The sequence below is a fragment of the Mustela erminea genome, chromosome X (genome assembly GCF_009829155.1).
Source record: "Mustela erminea isolate mMusErm1 chromosome X, mMusErm1.Pri, whole genome shotgun sequence".
Lineage (NCBI taxonomy): Eukaryota > Metazoa > Chordata > Mammalia > Carnivora > Mustelidae > Mustela > Mustela erminea.
Genome location: NC_045635.1, coordinates 27,007,657 through 27,031,366, shown reverse-complemented (window position 1 = coordinate 27,031,366; position 23,710 = coordinate 27,007,657). Strand labels below are relative to the sequence as shown.

General features: G+C 40.1%; 1 protein-coding gene and 1 long non-coding RNA gene across 8 annotated transcripts in view; one reads left to right on the top strand and one right to left on the bottom strand.

Moving 5' to 3' along the window:
• DMD (dystrophin) overlaps positions 1-23,710 on the top strand; it is a 2,094,983-nt gene that overhangs the window by 1,682,521 nt on the left and 388,752 nt on the right. The gene's annotated exons all lie outside the window — the stretch shown is intronic.
• Positions 3,696-23,710, bottom strand: part of LOC116582706 — a 68,252-nt gene continuing 48,237 nt past the window's right edge. The window contains exons 2-4 of one of the 2 annotated variants that reach the window (XR_004282500.1): positions 16,413-16,499; positions 4,624-4,792; positions 3,696-4,047 (exon numbers count right to left, since the gene is read on the bottom strand). This is a non-coding gene — a long non-coding RNA (uncharacterized LOC116582706). Of the gene's footprint in view, positions 4,793-16,412; positions 16,500-23,710 lie in introns of both variants that reach the window. The other variant, XR_004282499.1, reaches the window with a different exon arrangement.

Genomic DNA, 23,710 nt, shown 5'->3' with positions numbered 1-23,710 from the left:
AAAGTTTGGAGCCTTTAACCGCCAGAGCCTGTCAAGTAGGAACTTTGGCCATTTCCCCCCCCCCAGAGTTTCTATAATTAGCATGCAGCTTGTTAAGCAGTATATGACTCACAGAGCAGGTTCGCACTGGGCTGGGTGTGAGAACGGGGCAAAAGGAAGCCTTGGAAAGTGCTGTACTTTTGAATCATCTTCCTTAGTACCTAACTGGCCCACTTGTCACCCAGACATCCAGGGAGCCCATGGGAACATGAGCCATTTGTGGTAAATATATTGACACCACAGGTGCCTGAAATTATTCCCAAGGTCTGTTTTGTTTAGTAATTTTCCCCATACTATGGAAGGAGCCCTAGACTATGAGAGTCAGAAGATCGCATATGGCCACTAACTGCTGTGGCACTTTGAGTAAATCCTAGAAACATTCAGTTTTCTCATCAGTAAATTAAGAGGCTTAGCTAGATGATCTCTAAGGTCCCTCTAGCTCAAGATTTCGTACTTTACTACTTTGTTTATAGAATCAAGTTGTAGCTTTTCATTTTAAATGCTGGGCCCCACCAGTGACTTAGTCTTAAGCACACATATGTTTTCCAATGCTTCCAGAACAAGGCACTCTTTCTAGACCCCTGATATGTTCTTCTCTGTGCTATAAGTGAAAAGGAGTTTGTGGGCCCACTGAATCCTACCTCCCTGATTCCTGTGAAGCCCATTCAGCATTATGAAGAACTCATCCCTGGGCCACCTTCGGTAGTGTGCATTGACAATTTGACAATTTGGACATGGTAGCCACTTATTTTTTAAAGTTCAAAGATGGCAATACTGCAACAATTAGAGAGCTGTGTGTCCTATTTGTTCAAAATTGCTTCATTTTCTTAAAAGCAAATCATCTTGCTACATGGAGCGTGGTTCATGGACCACAAGGCTCAGCGTCACTGGGGAGCTTGTTAGAAATGTGGAATTTCAGGCTCCATCTAGAACTGTTGAATCAGAATCTTCATTGTAACAAGATCCCTAAGGAATTTGTATGCACATTAAAGCTTGAGAAACACCACGGTATCACACATATGCATACGTGGAATCATATTCAATGCCAAAGAGACAAAAAAGGGGGAGGACCACAAGTTCTCAGATGGAGATTAGTTATGACCTTTACCTTGGTGACCTTCAGTGTTCTCATATATATAAAATGGACCCTAACAATATATCACAGTATTTTTACTCTGGAATGCTTAAGGGTACCTCAAAAGAGAAGGGAAGTCACCCAAGTCACTTAAGAACTTTCCACTTTCTCAAGAGTAGTGATATGATTTCCCAGGAAGAATGTCTAACAGCAAACAACATTGTGAAGGAGAAGGTAAAGGGTAAGCACTAACAGGGAGTGGCCAGAAAATGCAGGGCAAAGAAGGGGAAAAAATTGAATGGCAAGCTGAGCAAGAGAAAAAGTCAAAGATAGGGGAGTGACTAGCAGTATTGGAAACTATGAGGAAACTGTCAGAGCTTGGTGTGAACACTCCCCCTTGCAGTTTCAGCAAGTAAGAAGTTCATGATGACGTAAGCAAAGAATTTCCAGCCCACACTGAGCCAAGCCATCTGATTGTGATGAGTTGAGATTTAGGGAAGTGGAGATCAGAGATAGAGAGAAAGATAAGAGGAATCTGAGAAATGGGGTGATTGCTAGAGAGGAATATAGGAAAACACAAAGCCACCATCCCAATAATGAGAAGGCTAAGTTTCAGAATTCCTGAGCAACTGATCAAATTACAACTCACATTATCATAGGAACTTGCTCATTCACTCATTAAATGATAGCTGAGAAGTAACTTTGCTTTTGAGAGAATTACATGATGTACTCCACCCTTGTTCCTTGTAGGTGAAAGTCATCTTCTGGTAGTGAGATGTTTGTTAGTGCCATCTTTTTTGTTTTTATCTTTAGTTTTTCTTAGTTTGCACTCTTTCTCCTTATCATGAAGATGATGTGGTTTTATCCCTCCTGTAAGTTATTTAAAAGATGAGTTCAAACTCCTTCAGCAGATTTTCTGCTGAATGTCTTCTGACAGCTTCACTGAGATTTACACTGAAAGTCATTGAACTCAAACTAGTCTCCAACCACAGATAGATAGCCCATAGGCATTCAAGTTTATTTTCCCCTTTCAAAAAGATCTGGAGATGTCATTGTAGGGGAAGAAGGAAGAAAGGAATTCAAGAAGAAGCAAAATGAAAGAAAATCTGGCTTATGGAAGAAAGGTCTTCCTATTACAGTAATAATAATGCCAATAACATATATGGATTCCATGTACATATGGAGGGAAGGAGAGCAAACTTTACCTTCCAGCAATATAAAATTGTACTCAATTAGATAATCAAGTAAAGAGAAGAGTCCCTCCCTCTATAATACATATCACTCATAGACTGCCACTCTTCAGAGCTCTTCATTCCTCCTTAATATTCGAGTTTAGATGATTCACAAGACACTCAGTTATCTTCCAGTATATTCTGTCACTTTTTATAAGCAAAATTATCCAGGCCGTATCCAAGGGAGTGAATCAAACAGTGTGCCAGTCTTCTCCCAGTTTTGCAGTGTTTTTATTCTGGAGTGTCCAAGGCAGCTTTGAAAAAAGAAGAGTCACCTAAGGACATCTAGAGGGCATGTGCATCAGGGGGAAGTGGAAACCCCACCCCTCTTAACCCAACTGATCATTTTCTAACCTGAACTTGTATGTGTGTATCATGTTTTCACTCATTATAAGTGTATGTCAGTATGAAACTCAGAGCTCTTCTTTGTGCTCGTTTGGAACATCTTTTTTTCTGTCTTCTGCACTCCACCCTTGTTCCTTCCCCTCCTTCCACAACTCAGACGTTGTTATTAATAAGGAGATTGGGGTCATCATTTTGATACACTGTTGTTTGATTGACAGAATCATTTATTCAATCAATAAGCATCAACTGAGCACTTCGTAGGCATTAAACAGTATACCAGCTGCTGGATTTAAGGTTGTAAGTGGCAAAACCCATGGCCTTAAGCTACCCAGAGTGCAGCTGGCAAGACAGATAAGCAAATACTCTGAGCTGGAGAGGTCTCTGATGCTTCCCTGGGAAACCTAATGGTCAATTAAGTTATGATGTTGGGGATGAGAGGACAGTGAGAAAGTCTGCTGCTACCAGAGTCATTACCTGTAGGTTTTGTCGTATCTTTTTACATAATAGTTTATGGTCCATGTGAGCTACTATCTTGACTTCTTGTAAGGAAATACCTAAGTTCTGCACCATGTAATTCCATGGGCCTTCTTTGCTTTCTCCTTGCCCTTTACCTGCCAGTAATGGATCCTAATCTCCCACAGCTCCTCCAGCCAGATAGGTTTGTCCCTTCTTCCAACCTCTATAGCTTTTCATTTCTATGAAGTTGTGTTTACTTTTGGAGAATATTCTCCATCTTTATAATTAGACTGTAAACTCTTGGAGAATATATGTTTCATCTTCATAGCCATATGCAGTATCTAGTGGACTGCCTTGAACAAATGGGCAGTAAATAACTCCCAGTAATGAAACTAATATAACTCTGTATGTTGACTCTACTAGGATTAACATAAAATAAAGAAAAAATTAATCACAGCAAATGTTAAGTTAAACTGCTCCAAATTGTATACTTGATTTTACTTTGGCATTCAGTGCTAATATATGTTGAAACAAACTCCAAGGTCTAATCCTATTTCTGATTAATATTTATTTAAATAATGACCTTCTACTACAATTGAATTATGTCATTCAGTGATACTTTAGATCTAAATTTATTTTTGCATTGTCTTAAATGTCATCAGACGATTCATGTCTTGGGCTTTGTAAATATCCTTTGAATGGATATATGAAAGTAAGCAAGTGTCATCAGAACGTGATGCTGTTTTTCAGTTCAACATTTCTTTGATGAAATATTTGTTTGTGGGCTTTTTCTGCTATAATTATTTTCCAGATGTGGTCTCACAAATCACTTCAGAAGTTAGTCCATTTCAAAATATTGTTCTTTGTGTTTCTTCGCTTCATAGAAAATCAGAACTCTTCCTTAAAACCACAGCAAATGATTAAGCAAATTAGATAAAGTAGAATCATTGGCTCCAAGATATACCCCCCAAGAAATTCAAAGTATTTTTTTAAACTTCCCATATCTTCTCCATTGCGTGGGGAATGACCTTGTTGCAGGAGTGGCCCCCAAGTACACTACCAGGCAGGCAACCAGCCCCAGAAGTCATGAAACAAAAGGGCTCCCAGACCAAATTAAAACACTTGGATCACATAGATTATTAAAATCAGTTGAAGCACACAGTGGGAAGCCAGAGGGAAAGCCATGAGGTAAGAGAACCACACTTCAGACTGAGTATAAGCAGGCTGGAAGGGCCACACTGCTTGAATTCTGGAGTACACAGTATTTATATGTCCTCCCTCTACTGCATCCGGTTTTGCCACCAATAGTGTACTTACAAGGACTAGAGTTGAGTTTCCAGCAAGGGAGCCAGAAATGGGTGTACCTGAGCCTATGACACACATTTATCAGACACCGAGACAAGGATGCACAGCCACAGTTGTAGCTTGCTCATGAACCTGATAAATAACCATGTAATTCTTAGAAGATTTGCAGACCTAAAATGGGTGTCACCAGTAGGTGGCTGAATTAAGATCTTGTGGAGGTTGGGGGCATCTGGGTGGCTCAGCTGGTTGGGTATCTGACTCTTGATCTCAGCTCAGATCTTGATCTCGGGGTCATGAGTTGACACCCCACACTGGGGTCCACATAGAGCATAGAGCCTACCTAAAGGAAAAAAAAAAAGACCTTATGAACATGAAATGCACATGTGTATTTATTTTATCTTGAATATTTAGTGCCTCATATATCTAGTATCTCTTGTATATTTGGTCTCATGTATATTTAGTATATTATGAAAATTTAGTGCCCAGGTGCCTTATGAATATTAGGTCTCTTTTGGTCTTCCCATCCCTCACTATGTTTAACACACACATGCTCTACTTGTTAACTACTTACTTTACACTTAACACATTCTGTGAATTATGCTGATGTCTAACAAACTATTTCTTACTACCTAATTATACCCAAAAAATCTCAAAAGGTGTTGCCAGTTTTTTACAAACTCAAACTTATTCATCTAAAATTACTGAATATTCACAAAAGCAAATACACATTATAACCCAACATGTATTCTTTGTTTATTTCTGTTGCATGTTTCCTTTTGACCACAAGTCCTTCGTTATTAAAAAATCACAGGCTGTAATATTTGAGCTGGATTTGCTACCAACCCTAGTAATCCTTGTAAGCACATGAAGAATACTTTTCTCATTATTTTGCTCAGGTAGGCTGTGATGCTGATAACTCTCCATCCCAGTTGTTGTTGGTTTTTTTTAAGATTTTGGTTATTTATTTATTTGACAGAGAGAGAGAGAGATCACAAGTAAGCAGAGAGGCAGGCAGAGAGAAAGAGGGGAAAGCAGGCTTTCTGTTGAGCAGAGAGCCCAATGCGGGGCTCGATCCCAGGACCCTGGGATCATGATCTGGGCTGCAGGCAGAGACTTAACCAGACTTAACCCCCTGAGCCACATAGGCACCCTCCATCTCAGTTTTCATCCCTTTGTGGGCTAATTGGTTTTACTTAACTTGGACCACCTGAGATGCTACTGGGCCACATGAATACCAAATAGCTCTTGGGTCACAGGTATGAGTATACACATGTGCCAAAGAAATTCACCACTACTTAGAAAACAGTAGCAAGCCTGTGTTATTTTATTTTACTCCCTGAACAGAACCCTCAACAGCTCCCAACTGCCCTCAGGATAAGAGTAGCTTGTAACTCTAGTGGTGTGCTAGAACTTGCTCATAGAGGCTCCTAAGAGCCAATTGTGTGCATCACTTTCCACAAAGGTCTTCGTTCAGTGACATCAAGCTAGGAACTTGAAATCAGATAAATTGGGAGTATTGACACCTCAGAAATTGGCAAACACTACAATTAGGGCTGTGCCTCAACAGCACCAGTGCTGGTCATTTACCATTTACCAAGATGCCACTGTGTATGTAGCCCTTCATGCTCCCACCCCATGGGATCCCTCAAGCCCCATTCTTTTGTACTGAACTCCACAATCAAATGAAATATCTTTTATTTTTCTCTCCCTCCATGCAAAGAGTGCTGCTTGGTTAGTGGGTCTTTTGGAGGTGCTGAAAGCATGAGAGCAGATCCGTAAAGAGTGGAATTAAAGTCCTATAAAAAGGGATCTGAAGAGCTCTCTAACCCTTCCCAGCACATGTAAACACAGACCAGAGATATCAGCTATGAATAGGGAAGAGGGCTCTCATGGAACGTGACTGGCTGGTGCCTTGATCTTGGACTTCCCAACCTATAGAACTATGAAAAATCAGTTTCTGATGTTTCTAAGCCACCCAGTCTGTGGTATTTTGTAACAGCAGCCCCAACAGGGACACAAGGGAAAAAGAACCCAGGGCCATGGACTGGCCTGGCTCTTTTCCAAAAATCCTAAAATAGAAGAGGCCCAGCATCCAGCTGGTACCAAGGACCAAGAACCAGAGATTCTCCCCAAGAGCTACCAGCTAGTACAGATTACAGTCCTATTTAATGCAAAGTGCTTAGATTAGGGGAGACCTCCAAGGCAGTGGCTCTAGCGAGCAATTGAATCAACTGGAAACTTAAAAACTATCCAGGCTGCCTTCCAGGCTACTGCTATCAAACTCTGGGGGGTGGGGAAGCTCGCTGATCAGCATTCTGGGTTTTTTTTTATTATTATTATTCCTAGTGATTGCAGTCCAAAGTGAGCCCCAACTAAGTACTCTGACTTTCATATTCTCTCCTTCTAGCGTAGGTAAGAATTAAGGGCAAAGATGAACAGCCAGCTTTCTACACTCTTAGACACATATATCGTCTCATTGGTAATTTGTGAATAGTTGTGCATGTTAGCAAAGCTTTGTTAACATTCTGATCCCATGTTGACACCGCATAACTGTTGGCGAAGGCAATTTCAACAATGAAGTGGGAGAAATGACTACATTTTATGTAAATATGTGTGCATTTAAAATCTGAAAGACATATGTAACGATGTCATTTAAGATTTTAAATGAAGGACAATACTTAAAATAAGATTCGTCTGTAATCAAATTTCTCAGCAGTAGAAAACATTGTCTTTTCTTTACAGCTATTAAACATATGGCTGAGAGAATCTTACCCTACAAGCCTTAAGATTTGGAATCTGACTTCATATTAATGCATACAGTTTATCGTGCCATCGTGTGCTTTCCCATTAGATTTGAAGACTAGCTCTTGCTCCCTTTTTAAACTTAAAGACAGTTGCTCTGGGATGTCAATTATATGATACTCCATTGGGCTTGATTATGTGATGATTGTTAATGCACTAAAGTACTTGTATATTTCTTATGTACTAATAGATTTTTTTAAAAGAGTAAGACCCAAAATGGCCTGAGAAGGGTCTTTCTACTTAATCTTTCTGGCCTTGGACAAGGGACACACAATCTCTTATAACTGGTTATCTATTTCTACCTTTAAAGAATATGGACCAGGTGGACACCATGGACTATATGGTGTATGTAAATGAACATCTCAAATGATGCGTGTGTCCAAAAGAGGATCAGTGATGAGGGAGGGGATGGTAATGTTCCTTCAGAGCTGCTCAGCTCAGCGTGTCCCCTTCCTGCTGTGCTGCTATAGCACTGCTTCTCACAAGGTGAACAGGAATCGGAATCCCCCAGAGGGCTTGTTAAAGCACAGACTGCTGGACCCCACCCCAGAGTTCGATCTGTTTGGTCTGGAATGTAGCCTGATCATCTACTGCCCTAACAAGTTCTCCAGTGGTATTACTGGACCTGGGACCATAATTTGAAAACCACTGCTCCTGACCAAGGGGAAGCATTCTGTGCTTGCTAGATTGCCCTAGGCCTTTTTTCGAGTTTCACGGGGACCCTCCTGTGCAGTAGCATGCTTCCTCCCATCCCTAATCATCATCATCATCATAGCAGTAGGTAGTATTTCTTGAGTCCTAAGTATCAAACACTGTACATACAGCACCACAAGCCTTTGGAAGAGGCACGGTTATAATCTCCATTTTGCAGGTGGGGAAACAAATCAGAAATATACCAAAGGTCACATAGCCAAGATGAGACCCAAATGCATGTCTGTTTAGCTCCAAAGCCTGGAATCTCAATTTGTTCCAGATAAGCTCATTTTTTTTCCTTTGATTTCTCACAACTAAAACTTTCTGAACACAAGGCTGAGGGTAGCAGCTGGACTTGAGGGAGCAGCCCAGTTAAGCAGGCAGTGCGCTGGGAGGGCAGGATGAGGTACGATCCTGAGCATCTTAATCAAGGAAAAAGCCAGTGACTGTCTCTTCCTACAAGGCCACCCTGGCTGCCATCCCTCCTTTTATCCAGCTTATAAGAAATAACTAGCACTTCTGTCAACAGGATCCAGAATTTTCTGTATGCAGGACAGTGTTTGGGCAATTGTTACTGGGGATGTATCTGAGATCCTCACAGTGTACTTTTAGATACTATTTAGTCTTCTTGGAATGATACAAATATCATGTCAAGAGGGCCTTTATGATGTGAATCACAAAAGAACTTCAGACCTTAAATAATACGTCAGGGTTTTTTTTTTGTCCTTCCTGTTAAGTGACAGATCTTTATATAAATGTTTTATCGATACTTTTCTTTAAGGAAATTTCTCTTCTTTTTTTGAGTTAACACATTATATTTACTCATTTACAATTTTTACCTTAAATACAGAACATCCAATTATGAAACTGCCCTGAGGTTTGGCACTTGCTGCTTTGGTTTTAAGAACCCAGCCCAGGAAACCGAAATTGTTCAATACATATGGAGTTAGAACTGAACCTAGAGGAATTCTCCAAAACTCAAGAGTTTCTATGTCACTGTTTTCTAGCCTTAGGTAAGATTTCACTTTAAAATCTGAGGGATGAATTTAGTTTATAGGCAAAGAAATACAGGAAGTTTGGCAAAGACTATCAAATCCCGTGAATATAGTACGTGCTTCTGTTTCCTTTGCTACCACTTGGAGTATGAGAGCCCGTGTGGCATTTGGTGCAGGCCGATGAGGGGCAGCACCTAATGCCATGTAGAATGGATGCTGTAGATACAGCGTCAGTATCTGCTTAGCGTCAAGGTACAGGGGGGACATATGGGCCAGGCATGAAGTGCCAGGTTACCTTAACCAAAAAGCAATAAGGAATGAGAGTAGGTCAGTACAACTTCCAGCTTTCTCTCCTATCACTGGGATAGTTGCAAGGCATGCTCCATGGATTGTCAGAGAGTCCCCAGGAGCACTGAGTCCCAGCTTCCCATATCTAATATCATATATTTATTTATCCTAAATAAACTGCTTGTACCCAAATCCTTTTTTATTTTAGTGCGAACCCGGACTGAGACACCATGATGGGCATGGATTTTGTTACCTTGGAGCTTTAGTGGACGTAGTTACATGTTGGAGATATTTCCTTATGTGCATATATATAGCCTGTGGTGATATGAAACCATGCGTTATTAGGATTATTTACTGACCAAGATTTCCAATCTGTACGGGAAATAGTTAAAATAAAAACTGAATGAAAGTAAAAATAAAACAGTTAAACTTGGGCAAAGCTTTTACCCTAATGCTTTATTATCTATTTGCATAATTAAACAAGTGGAAAGGAAATTATTAGCAACTCCATCTTTAAATGCGACCGATGTCCAAGGAAGTCATGAAGAAAGCTCTTTGTGCTGATAAAGCAAAGGCCTGTTCTCCAGACTTCTGTGTTTATTGTTCTGTTTCTAACCATTTTATTCCAAACAAACGGACTTGCTTGTCATTTTACCCCACCCTTCCCTAGCACAGGGCTCCCATTCTTCGAAACAGTAACTAATTCATTTCCAAGGAGAATATGAAGAAGGCGGGTGTCTATAAAAGGACTGCAGAGAGAAGTGGGGCACATTTCCATTGCGGATTCCATGGCAGTGCAGAGTTGACGGCAGAGCAGAGTGGGAGGTCTGAAGCCTCAATTGGCTCGATTTCCAGGGGATTCCTGGAGTTCACATGCAACCCTGGGGAGAGGCAAATGTTCTTTCTCACCTTCCTTGAGTTATACCTTAGATGATTCAAAGCCAAAGACTGATGAATTCTAAGTGAGCTTCTTGACTTTTGTTTGTGTGCTGAGCAGGTTAGAGATTTAAAAATAATCTCCAGTGTAACCTATGGTGTAGTGTATGTGTTAGGTCAAATATTGTAGCCCGTAATTGAAAATACCGTGCAATTCCATGCAGTCTCTTGTTCAAAGGTAATGTTGTTGTCAAAGAATTATGAAGTCCAAAACTCATAAATGATTTTTTAAAATATCTAGAGGAACTTCCGCTCTCTTGGGTTATAATTTCATAGGTATGATCTTACAAACACATTTTGGGTTTAGAATTTTCATTTGGATTTTTTCAACCAAGCGTTCTCGGTGAAATTAAGAGAAATATCTTTTGTGTCAACATGTACAGAGAAATGTAAAAACTAAGTGATGCATTTTACAAAAGAAGGTCTAGAGTGTATCAGGCATAAGAACTTAGAATTCTATTTTTTTTTGAAGTTTCAGAAAAAATTGTTCTGGGAATAGTGAATTCCACTTGAGAAACCTAATACATACATAGTAGCCGAATTAAAATACTGACTAGAGGGTTCATTTGAAAAATCCTACAGAATTTTTACATGTTGGGAATAGCTTTATATTCTTAACACATTGCACTTAGGTTTCTATTCAAAGCAAAAATAACTTTGCATAGATCTTCTCTTTCTTCACTCTCTCAAATAATCTATTCCTTCGGGGTAGTTGCTCCCAATCCTGATTTTGTGACAGTTCAGATCATCTTTAATTTACTCCAAAGATTTTTTAGAAGAGTCAGCAAATCATTTCCTTTTTTTTAAAAAAAGGGAAGAAAATCATTTCCTTTAAGTTAAAACACAGATGAGTGAAATATTCATTTTTTGAAAAGATGAACAGATAAAGAGAAGTCAAGAGGTTACATTTAGTTGCTGTCTCTCTTTGCGTTCATGAAAATGTTCTTTTGGCAAAGTTTCCTTATTTCACACAATTTCAGTGTAATCTCCACGCTTTTCATTTCCATAGGCCTTGCTGATACAAAGAAAGTTACCAGACTGAATCACTATACCGCATGCCAGAAACTAATATAACACTGTAGGTTAATAATACTGGAATGAAAAATAATTTAAAAATTAGAGATTTTTTTAAATTTATTTTTTATTTATTTTCAGCGTAACAGTATTCATTATTTTTTCACCACACCCAGTGCTCCATGCAATCCGTGCCCTCTGTAATACCACAAGATTAAAAAAAGTTACCAGAGATTACTTTGAAATCATGCCCTTTCTGTAGCAAGTTCATAAATGAATTTATTTGTCAAAATGGAATTGACATATTTTTGATAAAGTAGAAGACACACTTGTTTGAAAAGTTCGCTACTTAGATGTTCTTTTGTATGCACGTTGTGTTGTACGTGCAGTCTAGCTGCGTGCCACAGCCCTCCTATCGAAACAGTGGATTTATATGAGAATGTTACATAAGAAATGTTATGTAAGAAACATGAAGACATTTAGTTCAAAAAGCGATTTCTTATTTTACTTATACAAAGCTTAAGTAACCAAAAAGACTAGCCGATCATGTTAGCCTTTTTCATGATGCCACCACTAAAAAAAGATACTTATATTGCAGAATGACTTAAATGGAACGTGAGGTGAGGGGTTAACAGCTCCAGAATTCAGCTCCAAAATTCTTTTCTTCTCTTTTCCTCCCCTGGCTTGTCTTTTCCTTCATGACAACATTTTCCTCCTATGAAATTCAATTCCAAGTCTTTTTGAGCATAGGAGTCAGAGAGTGAGGGCCAGGAGGAAAGGCCAGGACGAAGAGATGTCCTAGCCTCAGGGGGCTTGAGAATCACCCAGAGTGTGGAAGAAAAATGCAGATGCCAGGGGCCACCCCAGAGATTCAGATTTAGGAGTTGTGAGCAAGGTCTGAGCCTGGGCTTCTAGTGATTTCCCAGGTGGTGCTCGCTCATGTTACCCAACCGTGGATCACGTGTTGCCCAGTTCCCAGAGACAGGGCAGTGAAAAAGTGAGGCTCAGGTGCTGTGAAAACACCTCTGGATTCTTCTCTCTCTCTGCAGATTCTTTTGTTTGTGTGATTTTGTCAAAGTTCCTTAACTTCTGAAATCTCGGTTTTTCAACTGGAAAGTAAGAGGGCGGCTCCAGATCAGGTGGTTTTCAAACCGTGCTTGAAGGCAGTCTATAAGTACAACAAGATGCCTCGGGGGCCAAAAGGAGAAATGGGAGGAGGGGGTCCAATGAGCTCTTTTCTTTTCACAGCTCCTGACCACACCTACTTCCACACTTTTATCTTCTATCTCTTTCATATAGTCTACTTCTGAGTGTGGGATCATTTTAAAAAGATTGTGTAACTCAAATTTAAAGGAAATGAAAAATCCGAGTCTGAAAATGACTCATTGCTTTTTTTAAAATGTGCAGAACCGACTCTGGATTTAGTAGACTTCCAGAAAATCTCTGGTCCTTCCAGGCATCCCAAGTGTGCTATAAGGGTAGCAGCAAATGCTTTCTCTCTGCCCATGAATGTAACACTTGAGCCTGTACACCAGGAGGCCCATTGTCTGATGTGTTTTTAGCTAAACAGACCGAAGAGAGTAGATGGCAACATCAAGCATTTCTCTGCAGAGTCACGTCTGATTCATTAAAAATCTAACCTTCCCCCAAATAGATATTAATTGCCTTCTGTTGCAGAATATTTTAGAACATAATTCTTAATTATGTCTCCAACTATTATGTGATTTGACCATTTTGGAGCTAAAAACCTATCCCATGGAATTCCACTTAGAGAAGTTTGTTCCAACTCTCATCACATCGTCAGTTTGTCTATTTTATACACCATGCTAATTTTTGCATGGTGGTAGTATTTCATTATAATCAGCCTTCATTTTTAATAAGACCATGTATATATCACATTATAGATCTCAGTCTTTGTATGAATTGAAAGCTATTAATCTTCCCAGGGTTAGGTTATGTTAACCAGATTGTAATGTTCTTTTTATTATGTTCCTTATATCCCCTTTATCTCATACTGCACCAATACCTTTCTACTATCTTGGAATAAATTAATTCCAGTTATGAGATGAAAAATTTTACTGTAAAAAATAGAAACTGCACTGTAAATTTTTGTCATATTGTCAACCGGAACTGGTATGTTTTATTCTAACTAGAGACTTGAGTTGACTCCTTGATTTTTAATAGTGGGGTAGGAAAATGAAGATTGGTATCTTTCGGTATCCACTCATTCATTCGTTCAGCAATCTTGTATTAGGAATTCTATGTGCTAGGCACAGGGGGAGTATTAGAGGTAGGAAAAGAAGACTGTGTCCCTGCCTGCAGGCATTTCCCAGTCTATGTCATAGATAGAGAACTATTTGATTCGTAGGTAAGATGTGACCCACAGTAGCTTTGACAAGAGGTACAGTGACAACAGCAGCTTACTGGTAGAGAGGACGTGCGAGGGACTTCCTGGCTGTTGCTGTGGCAAGTCCCCAAGGAAAGGGACCAGCTACTCTAAAGGCAATGACCAAAGGCAAGTTGCAAACTTAGGTCTAATAACCTAGAGATGGGTAACTAAAGGATGGGATCTGGTAGAATGGGAGGAAGGTGACAGACAGCACCTTGGTTTGGGAAGGAGAGGCAAGGTAGGTTTTATCCAGAAAGAAGCAATACCTAGATAACAGCCAGGGTTGAGCTCCTTAGAGAAAACTGGCAAAGTGTAGGCAGGCACCCAGGGTTCAAAGCCAAGTTCTAATTTCAGCTAACGCAGGGCCCTGGAGTATAAGCCACAGCCAAAGCAGTCCACCCTAAAGGACTGAGGCCCTGAGGTAGTTGCTAATGAGAAAGGCTGCAGCCCAAGCAAACGCGGCGCATGCCCACTGGCTGCCGGCATGAAGCTGATGGACCCCGCGGAAAGCACTTCCTATGCTGTGTGGCGTGCCACAAGTAAGTGCTCAATGTTTGCCGACAGTACTGCTGCCGCTGCTGTTTGTGTCATTATGAGACTCGGGAAGAGAATCTAATACAGGAGTTAATCTGTTGGTGAGCCTAGGGCTTCTAATATTTGACTGGCTGATTTTTATTGAACCAAGATTAGACACAGTCATTACTTTACAAGCAGCAGCTGTGAAGAATCCAGAACAGGTGAAGAATAATAACTTGCTGTAGCCTGACTGTTACTTTCTAGCTGGACGACCTCATCCTGCTTCAGTTTCCTTACGTGTACAATGGAGATAATACCAACCTGACTCGGCTGGTGCTGGGAATTAAGGGAACAAATACACAGGATTCATTTAGGGCAATATCTAACACTAGTGAGTGCTCAGGCCAACCTCACACTGTGTCTGCTAGTGGGCGTCTGGGTCCTGACACCCTCTGGAGTAGGTTTAAGAAGTTCAGTGGTTCAGAGGCGCCTGGGTAGCTCAGTCAGTTGAGCATCGGACTCTTGGTTTCAGCTCAGGTCACGATCTCAGGGGCATGGGATCAAGCCCTTTGTAGGGCTCCATGCTCAGCACAGGGTTGGCTTGGGAATTCTCTCTCCCTCTCCCCTTACCCCTCCTGCCATTTGCATATATGTGCTCTCTCTCAATAGATAGATACATAGATAGATACATAGATAGATCGATCGATCGATCTTGTTAAAAAAGAAGTTCACTGGTTTAGAGCTGGGAAGGGCTGATCTTTCAGCCTTCAGGTCATTAGCCCTGTGGCTGGTAAAGTCGAGAGCAGTCAAGAGCTAACAAAGCCATGTTGAAAATGGGAAATGCCCATTTTCACAGCTTTTGTGCTATGTGTCATTTTCTCCTAGAATAGTTTTTTTTTTTAAGACAGGGAGAAGAATAATTACAGCAGATAGCATGCAGTGTTTTTTTTTTTTTCACAACATATTTTCAAAAATTGTGATGAAAAAAAAATACATCATTCCTGTGAAGAAACAGCATAAAGAAAATGATTTGAGAAATCTTGCAGAAAGACCTAAGGTTCTTAACCTAAAACAAATGTCAAAAGGAAGTCACAGGAGGCAGAAGAAATTATAGTAATCAGGATGAAGTCTAGAGCTTGCATCAATCACCAGAATGGCAGCAGAAACATTCATCCTATGTCTCTTCAATGCTAGCCCTGAGTGTTCAGTTGCCTGGCCAGTTAAGATTGGTGTGGGCATCAGAGGGAACAGGCTGTGGGCTCTGATGCTGAGTGCAGTTGGGGAAAGCAGTCTGACCTTGCCTCTGACTTGAGACTTGGATTTGATTCCATGGAACTACCATATTCTGCAAAATCCCTCGAAGACTTGCCGCCTTTTCCATGATACCGAGCAAGAGTCCTTAGAGGCTTGGTTAGCCCTTTCCCATTCTAAGAGTAAGCCGCATCTACATTTCTAGAGATAGAGACTGCAGGCTCTGACCTTCCTTCTAGAAGCCCTTGCCTGTTCACCCAGAAGTATACAATGCTGTTGCCTTGAAATCAGATTTCAATTTTCATAGTTTTGAGCATATTAGAACCACTCCTGCTAACCCTCTGTCCTCTGGGAACCCTAAACTTGCTTGACTGGAATCTTAGAATCCACTTGACTCTTAACTGTCTTACCGAGTGAACTTCTCTATTTTCTTCTTCTTCTGTAGACTTTTGAGCATCATCCAGACTTCTCAGTTTCTTTTCATACTTGGCCTCTTTTCTGCTAAGTTGAGGTTTATGCCTAATCTCTTTAGCCTAATCAAATTCCTAGTCCCATCCCTGACTTACAGCTTTTCATTACTGGTCTAAAATATACTTTGACAAAGTCACAAAGAAAATTCTTGTTGGTTCAGTGTTTATATTTGCACTCAAGATAACATTTGAGACTGTGCTGCTCAAAGAATTTGGTGACAACTTTCTTTATCACTCCCATATCTCATCAGGCATGGAGTCTTTTTACTTCATAAAAATGCTTTTAGCTCTTTAAATACTTTTCATATCTATATTAGCTAAGAGAGGCTAACTGCTATATCAAACAGTTCTCCAAACGTGTGACTGTAAATGGCTTTAAAAAGATAGCCGTGTATTTCTTTCTTATGTAAACAGTCCAAGGTGATTTCATGTTAGTTGGGGTTAGGTGTGAGGGAGGGGAGGAGGAGTAGCAATCCACAGGAGCGACAAGGCTCTTCCACCTTCAATGCCCAGTTTCCAAGATTGTCCCTCTGAAGACATTCTGGAGTCAAAAGGGGAAATACAGGATGTCTGTCATAAGAGGTGGCCCACAGCCCTTGAACTCACCTTGCTCTGGCTAGAAGTCAGTCCTGTGGCCCCAGGTAATAGCAGAGTGGCTGGAAACGAAGTCTAGCTGGGTACCTAAAAAAAAGCCTAGAGAAGTTTCAAGAACAGTTAGCAGTCACAGCCCCATCATTGTTCATGCCCTGCCCTCTATTCACACGGAGCCTGAATCACCTCTCAAACTGTGGGCCACATCAGCCTCTTATCTTTTAGCTAGACCCTCAGTCCCCCTCAGCTCTCTGCTACACTTATGCCTGGGATACTTTTTTAGATGTGACTAATCCTCCACAGCTTTGAGGCTAAAAGGACAACCTGCTTAAGTAAATGTGTGAGGCCAATTCCCTCTGGAGCACAAGCTCCCAGAACCCCCTCACAAAGAGCCTTTACTCCAGCCATAATGGAATTATTTCATTTTCTAATCCATAATAAGAATATGTTGCAAACACTGATGTGGCATGAGACACAACTCTGACCAGTATATTATTAGTTTTTTATTTTGCACAATAACCTTATAAAGTAGACAACAGTATAATTCCCATTTCCCAGAGGAAGAAACCCACTGAAGGAGTATGCCTCAGGTGCTATAGTTTTTTAGTGGTACAGCTTGGAATACAGCCCAAAGAGTGGGGATTCTGGATTTTTACTCACTGTATTATCATGCCTCTCCCAAAGTTACTGTACATGCCAATCCTTTCTTTCCTGAATGCCCCCCTCTGTCTTCATCCAGTTCCTCAAACTCTAAGAATCAATTCAAGCTTGCATCTCTTCTTTCAGGATGCCATCTTTGATATTAGCCTAACTTAGTTCTAAATCAATGCTTCCTATTAGTTTACTAATAAATGACATTCATCAATGACATTGTAGAAAATTGTTATGTTATACTTGATAGGTTCCCCATGCACTCTACAGCCCACTCTCCAGAGAGCCAGGTTTTGTATCGCTACATGATACTTATTTCTTTCTTTCTGGACAGAAGAAATTTTATAAATTGCAATGATTTTTCAGTTGTCCAGACTCAACATTTTTATAGGGTTACAATTTGTACCAACAACCCCTTTCTCTTGCTCCTCCACATGGAAACACCGTAGAAATTATATTTTACAGGTAGTATGATATTGCCTGAGAAGGGCTTCTAAGTTTTATGGACTTAGAAGAACTATCTGTTTTTTTTTTTTCTACTTCTCAGAATGGAAAATCCTCAGAGCAATTTTCATCTAAAGTGCTGCATTTGGGTTCTTTCATAATTTCACAACCCTGAGTCAAGTACTGGCTGGTGTACAGGCCACAGCATCTCTTGGCTCACCAAGAGCATCTCCTTTTGCTACTCTCAGTGTTCAAGAAATGGGGAAAGTCAGCTAGGTCTAGCGATTAGGTAAGAGACTCAGAGACATACATTTGATAAGTCTCAAATCACTTCCTGTTTATAAAAGCACGTGTTAAGACACCCATAAAATCTCCAAATGAATGGTGTTTTACTTTTCCTTCAAACTATCCATGGGAAAACGTACTTCTGACTTTCCAAGTGAATAAAAATGATGAACCCTGATTACCAGGTATGTTTAAACTGATTTGCAAAGCAAGTGGAAATCATCTTAGTGCGTGGTGATAAACATCTTTTAGACATCAGAGGATGGATTGACTTAAGGGTCTATATTCTCTAAACTAGTGAATATTTGGATGTAAGTGGCTGTTACTCAGTTTGAATTTGTCTTCTCTATTTATGTTCACTTAATTAAAAATGGCAATTTTTGAATATTAAATTGGTAAGTTTTTCATAGCAATCTAGTGTTTATTTCAGATATTAAATTTGGATACAGAGTGACTATAGAACATTATTATAAACTGATCTCTGTAGTCTTTCTCAGAGTAACAATTGCCAGAAATTGGGGCTAGCAGTTTACCCCCCACCAATACCAATAAGTTCCTTGCACTTGCTCCTCTGAAATGCTTATATTATTGTTCAATACCTGACTTCTCCACTCAAGCAGAGATGGGGACCACATCTGTCCTGTTTACCACTATAGCTCCAGTGCCTAGCACGATGACTGGAACATTTACAGATGTTGAATCAGTTTCATTGTCTACCTGTTCACATTGGGACAAAAGTCTTTGCAAGTATTCTGCCACCATTTGTTTAGATTCAAGCCAAATATGGCTTGTAATGACATTATAGATGTTATCTCTGCTGTCCTGTCCTACTCAATATTCCTCCTCCTCCTACAATGTTTAACCTGATTGACAATGGCCCCTATTACTTATAACATTGGCCTTTTAGGGGGAGCACTTGTCACTACATCTTATGTAGTTTTATGATGTTAAAAACTATTTCCTGTGATCATGTTGTGTTCTCAAATGGCAAACTTAGATTTATTTATGCTTGTGTCCCAAGGCAGGAAGTTAACCTTGAAAATAAGTTAAAATTTGAAAGGTAGTAAATCATAGGACTGAGATTTATAATTTATCTCAGTAAGGAATCTAAAGACCAGGTGTGAAGGAAGAAACATGAACTAAAAGTAAAACAAAACAAAACAAAACAAAAAAAAAACTTCAAAACAAGAGAACAACCAAAAAAAAGAAAGAAAGGAAAAAGAAAACACAAAACTCTGGCTTCTGTTCCAGCACTGATATTAAGTTTCAGCAAGTTGCCTTTTCTGGACCTTAATTTTTTCACCTCTCAAAACAAAAGGATTAGCCAGATCTGGGAAGACAAATCAGTGGATGTCTTCAGCTTCTCCATTTGCTTGTGAGAGACATCACTACTCACTCAGTGCTGTTTTAGAATACTTTTTAAGACAATGCTCCATGCAGCTACCCCCCATTAATGTAGTTCACACACAGACGAAACCTCTTTGTCATCCCTAGGCTACATAACCTTTAAGATGCTCTCTAGCTTTGAAATTCTAATAACTCTATTAAGTAGATAGAAATTTAAGAGTTCAATAATAATCATTCCTCACCATCAAGAGGCAGTCTAGAAAAAAAAATACAGAGAACTAATAACCCTTCTCTTTTACTTATACCCAGGGCCTGGTATTTTTTACTTATTTTACTTATACCCAGGACCTATAACAACCTGAAGAGTTGTTCAGGTTGGAAAGCATATAAGTCACTGTGTAAATTGCACTTCTTCAGTGGGTTCAGTGTCTAAAGTGCATAGCTGTTCATGGCCCTCTGCTTTCACAAGTTTATATCTAAATAGCTGTACCTCAGTTCTCTGGCTTCTAATTTGTTTAACTTTATATATTATTTCTGGAAGAGTTATGACTATGAAAAATATTGCTACAGAAGAAAATTTTGATATTCCATACTTTTCATTATAACAGAGTTTTTTTTTAAGATTTTATTTATTTATTTGAGAGAGAGATAGTGAAAGAGAGCAAGAAGGTCAGAGGGAGAAGCAGACTCCCCGTGGAGCTGGGAGCCCGATGTGGGAGTTGATCCTGGGACTCTGGGATCATGACCTGAGCTGAAGGCAGTTGCTTAACCAACTGAGCCACCCAGGCGCCCTTATAACAGGGTTTTATAAAATTATTTCTCTTGATTTAAGCAGAAAGATGTATGCTGAGAATTCACAGGATATTAGCTGTCGCATATAAAACAATAACAACCAAAAACGTAAACTGCCAATGATTAGAAGGGAGTATCATCTGATGCAAACATACATTTCCTTATAAACTTATTTCATCAATACTTGTTGGTGTTCTAGACACTATGTCAGACACTACAAATGCATCGATAAATAAACAAGACTGATTTGAAATCTCTCTTCTTTGATCTGTAGTCTAACATTGGAGGATGGAAATTAAACAAGCATTGCTGTATGGGAAGGGCAGGGCTGTGAGAGAGCTAGCAAGATAGCCCCACTCAGGTGTGATGGGGTGGGGACAGCTTCTCCAAGAAAATCTCACCTTGGCTGAGATCAGAGGAGAAGCAGGAATTAGCCAAATCAAGTTGAAGGTTTAGAAGAGGAGCATTTCCCGCAGAGGTGATAGTATAGATAAAGGCTTGGAAGTGAGATATGTCATAGCGACTGGAGGAACCAAAGGAGAGTAGTCAAGTGAAGATGAGGAGGCAGCTTCAGAACCCAACTGGAAGAGTCCAAGTGAGCGACAATGCTGAGGTGGATGAAACTGGAGATGGAGATGCAAAGCAGTATGAAGTACAGTTTTTGTAGCTATTTAGAAGTTAGAATCAACACTAGTTTGATTGTTAGGTTATGAAAGGGGACTTGAAGGAAGAGTTAAGTCAGATGTCTAATTTGGACAGTCGAGTCGGTGGTGGTGCCATTATTCAAACCCTTTACACAAGAGAGGGAGCCTGTTTGAAGAAAATAGAGGGTAGTGAAGCAGGAGGGGTGGTACTAAGTTCTGTCCTGCACAGTACAGTTTGAGTTACTCACAGAGCATACACAGGGATATGTCCAACTAGCAGGATGGACACATTGTACTGACAGAGAAAGTTCTGGGCTTGAGATGTCTCATTGGCTTTTGTCAATATGTGGTAGTTAAAACCTCTCAAGGGTTTGAAATGGTTTAGGGGAAAGTTTGTAGATGGGAAAGACAGGGCCCAGAAAAACACCAACAATCCAGGGAAAATAAGAGAAAAATAAACTTAAAGACAGGGAAATTAGCAATTCAATAGGTAGGAGACAAACCAGCTGCTTATGATGTCACAAAATCCAAAGGAAAAGAGGCTTTCAAGAAACATAGCTTTCAGAATTGTCAAGGACTATGAAAGAGACAGAAAAGATAATACCAAAAAACACTCCATTAATTTAGCAACCAAAGAGGGTACTGATAACTTTGAGATGAGTAATTTCAGTATTTATTTTGGAGAACCAAGTAATTACTCAGTGGTAAATAGAGAACCCAGATTGCAGTGGGTTGAGACATGATTGGGAATTGAGAAAATCAAGGAGCAAGTATAAAACAATTCTTTCAAGACTCATGGCTGTGATGGGGAAAGAGAAAGACCATAGCAACAGAAAATAGGTGTAGCGGCAAGAAGAAAAGCATGGTCGTAAGAAGAGAGAGACTTGGGGGCACCTGGGTGGCTCAGTCATTTAGGCAGCCAGCTCTTGGTTTCAGGCTCATGACATGATCTCAGGATCCTGAGATCAAGCTCTGAGTTAGGCTCCGCACTCAGTGGGGAGTCTGCTCTACGAGTCTCTCCCTCCACCCCTTCCCATGCTCATTTGCACATGTGCTTGCTCTCTCTCTCTCTCTCTCAGATAAATAGATATTTTTAAAAGCAGAGAGAGAAAAAGAGACTTGAGCTCATTTAAATGCTAGTGGGAAGGAGAGGGTGACTTCAAGGATGGGAAGAATAGAGGGAGGATCAGTAACCTTGGAAGGAATGAAGGCACATCCTCTACCGCAAGGACGGGGAGGTGGGAAGGATAGACACAGCTTCTGGTGGTGTTGTAAATGTAGCAGATGGTTAAGTTAAGGTCCTATTGAATGTATTTTTCTCACTGAAGCGGAAGCTGCACCAAAATGCAGAGTGATGGAGGTGATGTTAGAGTCTGAGATTCAAGCAGAGTAGCAATTTACAATAGCTGCTCTGTGATATTAGAGTAAGTGTTGACTGCAGAATCAGTGGGCAATGAAATTCTTTTTGTTTGCAGTTTTTCTTTTTTTTTTAGTGAGACATATATATATATATATATAGAGAGAGAGAGAGAGAGAGAGAGAGCGCACATGCATGTGCACAAGGGCAGGAAGCGGGAGAGGAAGAAAGATGATCTCAAGCAGTCTCCATGCCCAGCACAGAGCCTGACTGGGGCTGGATCTCACCACACTGAGATCATACCTGAGTCAAAATCAAGAGTTGGATGCTTAACCGACTGAGCTACCCAGGCACCCTGTTGTTTGCAGTTTTAAGTCCCTTTCTGAAAGGGACTTAAAGTATATGAAAACTGTTTCAGAATCTTCTTTGCATTTCTTATTTCCACCTCTTTTCCCTTTTTTTTACCTCCCCAATTTAAACCTTCTCCCCCACTTTTTTTTTCCAAAGTTGGCCCCACACCCAGGGTGGACCCCAGTGCAGGGCTTGAACTCAGGAACCTGAGATCAAGACCTGAGCTGAGATCAAGAGTTAGTCACTGAACTAACTGAACCACCAGGCACCCCAACCCCTTCCTATTTTTTTAAATTAAATGTATACCAACTGCCATGAACTCTGCTTATAAAAGACACTGCAATTTAAATTTAGATTTTTGGTTTGTTGTCCTGTTTGTTATTATTAATCCTAGGCCACAAAGCTGTCTTGCATAAAATGAGGAAGTTATAATAGAGAAGAATAGTTTTAAATTATGTCATTTATTTAAGACCTTGTGGCTAGTCCAAACAGATAATAAAGGCCACAAAAAGCCTACCTTGAGATTTTAACTCCCAGGATAGGTTTTCTACCTAATCAAAAGAACCCAATAATTACTCTGTCTCCTCTTAAATGGTTTCGTTTTCTGTGAAAACCGTTTTACCCTTTAGCTGATTTCCTAAGAGTTAAATTAAGAAAGATTCTTCTGGAAGGCTTGTTCATCATGTCCTAGAATCTCCACCGAGTTAGAGTGGTCCAACTATCGCAGTGCTTTGTTTTCAGAGTAACTGACCTAAGTCGTGATATCATTCTTTCAAAAGAGAAACCTTTGACCAGATTGGGACAGTGTCCGTCATGTTCTTCCCTGGGGCCTGGCAGAGATTCCACCTCCTGGTGAGGGCTCAGTCGGTAGTTACAGAACAAATGAATGCGTGGACCGTGGCAAATGTGAATCCTGCCACCATCGCAAGGGAAGTAAGGGAAAAATGCTGTGATGTGGAGAATTGGAGGCAAAGAAAGGGTTTGAACAGCCAGATGGTAAACTGGACAGCCTTCAGGAGAAACCACTGGTCCATCATGGAATGACCTACCAAGGTTACCAACACCTTGACTCTCATTATTAGCCCTCTTTGGAAATTTTGCAGTTACCCAACTTCCTTCATTACTGATCAGTTCATTATGGTATCATTAATTTATCTGACTTCCTTCATAACTGATCAGCTGATATACATAATTTGCCATATATCTTTGAAGTTCTTTGTTTTTGGATTTTAGATTGAAACTCTTTCTTAATCTATGACTTATGAATCAAAATTTTGAATTTCATTATTCATGTTCTTGATGGCTTTTCTTGTTTGGGGGGCTATCTTTTTTTTTTTTAATGTTTCTATTCTCCTTGGGTATAAATAGAAGTGTCTTGGAAGAAGTCTTTGATTGGCATGGGAGCCCTCACAAAGTCATTTTTGTACATGTAAACTTGGTAT